Below are 7605 nucleotides of genomic sequence, written 5' to 3' on the forward strand. Positions count from 1 at the left end.
TTTAGTGAAAGACTGTTCTATCCTTTTAATCAAATTTGCACAAACGTAATTTATATTAACGAGATCAGTGTATCTCGTTTGATTGCAGTACGTTCAAATGATGTGTACTACAGTGTTTGTTCTTAAATTATTTATTGATACTATAAAATAAATACACTGTTCAAATGTGTATTTTGTGAATTCATGATGTTTTACATTTGGTAGGCTACTCAGTATCTATGACTAAGATATCTAGTATGACGGGGAAAACACTTGCAGATTTTACGAAATATATCTTTCAAGAAAAGACAGGTTATTCCTCATGGAATGGTCATGCGTGGATTGCATGGAACTTGTGATGAGGTAGAAGAGTAATAGCTGGAACACTATTGTTTCAGATAGGCTACTTAATATTTAATGACACCTCCAGCTACCAGTCCATTTACAGACAATTTTTTACCTGGCTGATCTGTATAGTGGAGTGTCATGAGAATGTTGGTAATGCATTTGAAAAACTAGGAAGTTGTACTTATAAGATGGGGCCAATAGTTGGAAAACAGACACCACTGACAGCATAATCCAGTTTCAAATAAGATACTATTTACAAACCTATTTAAAACTATGCTATTGTGTTTTAAAGTGACCAATACGAAGTCAGATCTCTCTGCTTTTTCTAACCTGACCTTAAGGTGTGGGCTGCTTGTGTTTACTACAACAGGTCGGTTGCAGCATAAATACGGAAAAAGAAACGCATGCAATTTGACAGTTGCAATATAACCTAGTCGCAGTTATTAGAGCTCATATGTTGCCTAGTATAAATATATGTTGCATGGGTGTTTATATGATAGTCATACTTCCAGATTTAAATGTCTCTACGCGAGGAATGACAATTCCCTTTGATTTTCAGGGATGACTGAAATGTTAAGCATTGGGTTGTTGTCTCGCACCCAGTAAATCAGGCTCTCTGCGCTCAGGACGTTTCAAAAGGAAATGTACAGATTTGTCCAGAAACAAGACTCCGCTGAGGAACTTTATTTTAAATACTAGAATACGGGGCAAAATACCATTATATCATGATGATAATTATACAAAATAATAACAACAACAATGATCAACAACAACAATGATCAACAACAACAATCATAATAACAATAATACTCTAATTGTTATTATTATTAATAATAATAACAATAATAATTCTAGTAGTAATAATAATGCAAGTTGAAGCTGATAGCCTACTATTTTTTTTAAACAAACTCACGGATATTAGTTTAGAGTCTCCGGCAGTCTGTGATGGCGTGGCGGTTTGGTGTATATTTTAACGGGATGTAACAGCTCTGTAAGTGCTTTTTGCCTTTGGCTATTTTACTGGAAATCTGAGAGCACACCACAGAAATAAGTCGAGTGTCACAAGGACTGTATTCAGGAGCCGTCAAGCCCTGGAAAGGATTAGAGTTAGGTTTAGTGTTCCTGTATTATTTATAAACCGCATCGTCTTTTCAAAAGTAAAATGAGACCAACTAAAAAAACAACAACAACAACATAGAGATGTTTAAGCTTTTTTTTGGCGATAGATTGCTAAGCGTTGATGAAATGCTGTGTGTTGCATATAGGTGTATTTAAATTCTTTCAGAGGTTTGGTCGAATGTATAGGCTACTTGTTAGGCCTTATTTAGGTCAGATTTAGTCTCATCCTTAGGCTGCCATTAAATAGGTTCTAAATTTGCTATCAACCATTTAACTTTTATGGCTGAACAGACCTAATGGCAAACTATTATTAATGTCAAGACCCGTAAATAGCCAACACAAATGTCCCAAATAAAACTGGATACATCTGGAACAATGAATCGGCGTCACGAGTAGGCTATTGGACACGAGCATATATTCGTCTCACACGGAATAAACTTTGTTTTTACAATCACAGCAGTTATTTGCTGTTGTTTATACTTAAACAATCCTGAACGTACCTGTTAACAGCCAAAAACGTGAACGACTATTTGACAGGTAGAGTTCGTTTCACGCCTGCGGAACAGTTGGACAGAGGCCAAAACATTAAAGGTCCCACCCGTCACAACACGCCCCCGGGGCATGAACCTCGCTCGGGTTAACAGTTAAGTAAGAGTCCATTCAATTTCGGGATTCAATAAAAGGAATTTAAAATAAAATGACACATCAAAATGTCGATTATTTTTTTCAAATGCAAAACCATGATATAAGCTATGACAGCCACAACGCATAGGCCTAGGCTATCCCATGTAAGCATACAGAAAAGCGTATTTGCTTATTTTTTAAATCAGCAGTTTTTACATTTTTGTCAGTGTGTCTGTGGCAGTTTAAATACTCTGGACAAATATGCCTACTAAGAAACACACTCAGGCTGCTTTCCTTCCTCTACATTGATTGAAATCACTGACTCACAAGGATTTTTAATGCCTGAGTTACCCTAAATCTTACAACTTTGCGGCCTGCGAAAATACTGAATATTTTAAACCCCCGAAGAATAAGAAGAACAGGGAAATGCATGGGAAATGTGCGGCCGGGAGAGAGGGGGAAAGAGAGAACGAACGAGACAGAGAACCACGGGATGCCTCTACAGTGTACTTTATTCAGCTGTCCTGCTGGTAGCCTAAAGGGTTATAGAGGTTTCCTAGGTAACAGCACTGCCCACCTCTGGAAGCTCAACATGGTTGGAATAAAGATGGGAATTAGCTAGCAGCTAAATCTAGTGCAAAGCATCTTTCCTCTTTTTTGAGATTAATGTAACTTGTACATGATCCCTGATATAAATACATTATTATCAATTATAATAATAGGCTGATAAAGAGTGAGGGCATGCTGCTAATGCAAATACATGTTTAAACTTTTAAGAATGTGAATTCAATTAGAACTGAACTGGCTGTAGTTCTCCATATTATGAAAAAGATTAGTAGCCTAGGAGAAATATCAGGGTTGGAATCACTTTGACTCCTGCCACCAGTGTCATCTCCATTTGCAAGGCCTTTAAAATGAATTCATGTTTCTTATGATTGCAAACATTACAATACATATATTTTAGCATTACATTGGAAAAAAACAAATGTATTATTTAAATGTAATGTGTCCATGAAAGTGAACACATATTCAAACCCAGATAGAATATCCTGTACGGGACCCTCTACACTTGGGCTTTTTAGTGTGGTCTTTAAATCTTTAAAGCAGCAAAAACATCAATGTAAAAAAAGGGGGTGTCTTGCAGCCACCCTCATTAGCGTCACATTTCAACACATTGCCTTTCAGTGACCAGTTTGTCATGCTTTGGCAGATGAGACCTCACTTCACACCACATTTTACAGAGTGCTGTGTATGATGTCATGATGTGACAAACGTGACGTGAAGGACTGAGTCAAAACAGTGGAATTGTCGCTGTCATCAAGGCTCATGTCTGTGACAGAAATGCTTGACTGGAAAAGATCACTTGACTGGAAGAGAAGTCAGAAGTTGGAAAAGGTGTCCAGTCATTTCTGAAGAAATACTGAAATGTGTGTTGTGTCCTGAACCGTGTGGTACCCAGAAGAGTTGCATGTCATAACTCAGGGGCTTTCTGCTTTGTCAAGTACAGCATCTCCACACGTGACAAAACATGGATTATTAAAAATGTTATACAAAGAATATTTTGAACAAATCTGGTTCAAATATAAATTATAAAACATATTTGTATTATTTGCATCAGTTTACCAGAAAATCTGGCAAGTGGATAATACATGCATGCATCTTTTTTCCACTATACATGACAGTGTATGTTTACCTATTGGAAGAATGTGTCATGCTAAGCCTTAGCAAATTAGCTAGTTTTACTTATTTAAGAAAACATACTCACTGAAGAGCTTTTACCAATATAAAAAGCTACGTTTGTAAGCATACTACTTACTCTCGTCCAAACACACCATCATTGCTTTTCCACCCCTGGCCTCTTAAGAACCCGTATTTATTTACCAGGAGTGGGCCAGTCGGAGTCTGTGCAGCTCACTCACTGCTAGGAGTGCAAAAGAGCCTGAGCAGGTGAACCATTAGGCGGGCCAGATTTCTGTGCCCAGGGTTTGAGAGCTGTTAGACCACTGCCCCCAGGCATATGAAATATGAATAGACGGTGTCTTGAAACGGCCCGATCAATTGGAGTGGGCGAGTAATCAGAGCATGGCATTCTGGGGTCACAAATCCAAGCCTTTTCTCTCTGTGTCTGAATCCTAACGCACACTCAGGCAGACACACTCGTTCATACGTATGCACTGATATGGGTGCTCACATGCAGATAGATGCATGCACCGACACACAAGCATGCAGGCATGCAATGAACCATAGAAACACACACACACACACACACACACACACACACACACACACACACACACACAGATAGACAGAGAGAGAGAGAGAGAGAGAGAGGTCTAAACATACATTAACACTCATCAAATCTGTAGTGGGGTTGAAGAGAATGGTGTTAAGAGTAAACAGGATTAATAATGTCTCACTGCTGGTGACAAGCTTGTGCAATTAGGCTATGAAAAAGGCAGCATTTTGCGGCTTTTGGGCAACATGTATAATTGATGTGAAACATAGCATGAAATATAAAAGAGATGTTCCTCATTTTATGCCCAATCTTTGCAAGACTGAAAAGATTCACAAGCTTGTGCTTGCTAACGTGGCGTAAAGGTTGTTTAAAGTTGATATCATTGACTTAAAAGTCAATACTTAAATTAAAAGTCAAGACTTAAAAGTCACTTTTAGACAATTTTACTGGTAAGTGAATAAGAATTATAGTTATGTCGTTGCATGTCCAATAGCCACAAATGCTGAATAACACTGCTGAATAAGTGTCAAAGCTGGTGTCATAAGTAACCCAAGAACATGTAGACTTGCATTTCTCTGGTTTGTTAGAGACTGCTTGACTGAAACATAAAACGTCTTCTCTTTACAAGCCGAAAAGAAGACTGATCACCATCACCTAAGCATTTTACCCAGACTCGTCAGGATTGATGCTGACCGCCCTACACTCCTCCAGGGATTCACAGTTTATGTATCTAGGAGGTCTAGGTACAACCCATATAGCAGCTTCCCTCCACCACCTTGTCACTCCAAAGCCCATGTACACAAACAGCCGTGTCAGGGCCACAGGGCCTGCCGTGTTGATTCAGAGCTGTGTAATGAGTACTACCTGATTACCAGCTACCTGACTCAGCAATGAACAATGCAGTCCCAGCCAGGGGTTGGGCAGAGCATCTGGGGAATGGAGAGCAATATGGATAAAGCGGATCACATCTGTTATCAGTGATGGTAAGTGGGGGGGTAACAAGCCCTGAAGGCCTTTAAACATTAAAGCACACTCCTCCATTTTGAGAGTGTTTTACTTCACATACATGTTGTGTTGCTCAATACTGGAAACAAAGTGAAACTCAGTCTATTCTAAAGAGGTCTAGAGATAGGAATCTCAATCTCAATCTGATAACTGTTGTTTTGAGTGCTCTCCTTAATGGAAAACTGCCCCCTTCTGTGTCCACAACAGTGAAAGCAACAAGCAAGTAAAAAGAGAAGAAGATGACTCAATAGATTTTCGTCTGAGATTGATCAGTGTAAACGTCACACAACAGTAAACACAAAGTATTCAGACAAATGTTCCTCAAATCATTGCAAGAGCTAGTTAAATAATTTTGGGAAGAGCGGCCAGTTAAAGTAAGCGAGAAAGCAAAACATAATCAGTACCCCAGGCTGAGACGCCCCTATACATTATATTTCTACAGTCAGGAGGTTCTACAACACTATCAACACCTCAAATCAATCAGACATTTGCAGTTTAAACTGTTTCAGCACATTCGTGTGAATACCTGTCAAATATTAATTTGTGTATGTTGTTAGGTACAGATACAAATACGTTTTATACCTGGCTAATTCATGAAGCAGTGCATGGTCAGAGCCAGTGAGGACTAACTTTTACCCCCTCACCTGTCCGTCCCCCCCACCACCACCACCTCTCTGTGTTTCGGGTGTATGGAGAGGAGAGTTACACAGCCATCAGGGAGGTGGGACTCGGCCTAGGACAGGTTCTTTTGTTGCACGAGGGCCTTATCCATTATTCACCTCAGAGCTGAAAAATAGACTGCAGGCCAGCCACACAGCTGTCACCAACCAGCAAGGCGAGGGCACAAATTATTCATGATTCTGGATGGAGAGACAAAAAAATGGAGGGAGAGAATGAGAGGTGAAAAAATACAGCATAGTCTTTGAACAAATTAAAGTTTCTTCTTCCTTAAGTGTTCTGTGATTCAGTTCAAGTTGTATGGACTTCCTAACTGTTTTGATGCACACTATATAGAGGTTTGAAGAAGCACAAGGATTTATGCAACATTTGATCCATATCAGGATAATGAACAGGATTTTAATTCTGTGGTGATTGTATCAATGCCAATTCATGGCGCTTTTTTAAAATGTATTTTATTAGCCATTAGATACTTTTTTGGGGGGTGGGTGGGTGGGTGAGGGGTTGGGGGGGGGGGGTTTGGAGAATAGCCAAGCCTGCAAATTGAACACATTTCCTAAAATGGTTTCACAGGGCAGCTTACAACTTACTTCTCCATGAGTTGACACCATGACGTTTGAATTAAGACCAACACTACCCTCCCCAGCTCATCCTAAAACCGACTTGCCAAAGGTTCGTGCCTGGCCCCCCGCCTCCAAGTCGCCCAGCTGGAGGTGACACCTCTGCTCTGGTGCTCTGGGAGCAGGCTGGTTGGCTGGCTGCCTCACTGGAAGCAGGGATCCCCCTTTCCCTCCCTCTCACTGTCTCTCCCTCTCTTCTTGCACACATGGTCCACACTTTGTTCTGCAGTCCTTGTTGTTTTCAGGACTGTTTAACATGGCCGGTCCCAGGGCTCCCCCTCACTCCCAAAGCACTCTAAAAAGTCTGTTTGGAGAGGAGGAGGGTATCGGTTGAGTGGGTGTGTGTACGTGTGTGCGTTTGCGTGTGTCCACAGAGAAATGGAAGAGGGTGGGGGCAGTTTGTGTGTGTGTATGCATGTGTGTGTGTGCACATGTTTGGAGTGCGCTGGGGTGGGAGGTGGCTTCAGAAGCGGATGGACCGTCAGCAGTGACCGCAAGCCGGTGGCATCTCAGCCTGGCCACAGTGGCCCAAATGTGAGCCGACGTGCTTCTGGAGCTTAAGGGTTTGAAAGCTTTCCATTAGCCCCCCAGTGTAGAGGGGGTCTCCAGGGCCTCAGACAGCATGCATCCAGCAAAAAGCACCCCCCCCCCCTTCCCCGGCCCTGATGAAAGGGAGGTTTGCAAGGTCGCCTGCTCATTTAAAGACATGTTTATCCGCCTGATTTAGCATTACATATCACTACACTATTTGGATGCTAGCTGTCGCTCTGGTGGAGTGAGTGTGTGATGTGTGTGTGTGAGGGTGGGATGACTGGTGGGTGGGGGAAGAGGTTGTGGGGGAAGTCTCTGAATCTGCTCTGTTTGGGCTTAAACACTCCCCCTTTAAATGTTTTTTTTTTTATATATCTGTTTTTGGCTTTAATTTAACTTTGAGGTTTTAATTGCTGAAATCAATTACCAACCATATGTTTTTTTATGATGGTGTCAATATGTCTT

Source organism: Sprattus sprattus, assembly GCF_963457725.1.
Source record: "Sprattus sprattus genome assembly, chromosome: 2".
Taxonomy (NCBI): domain Eukaryota; kingdom Metazoa; phylum Chordata; class Actinopteri; order Clupeiformes; family Clupeidae; genus Sprattus; species Sprattus sprattus.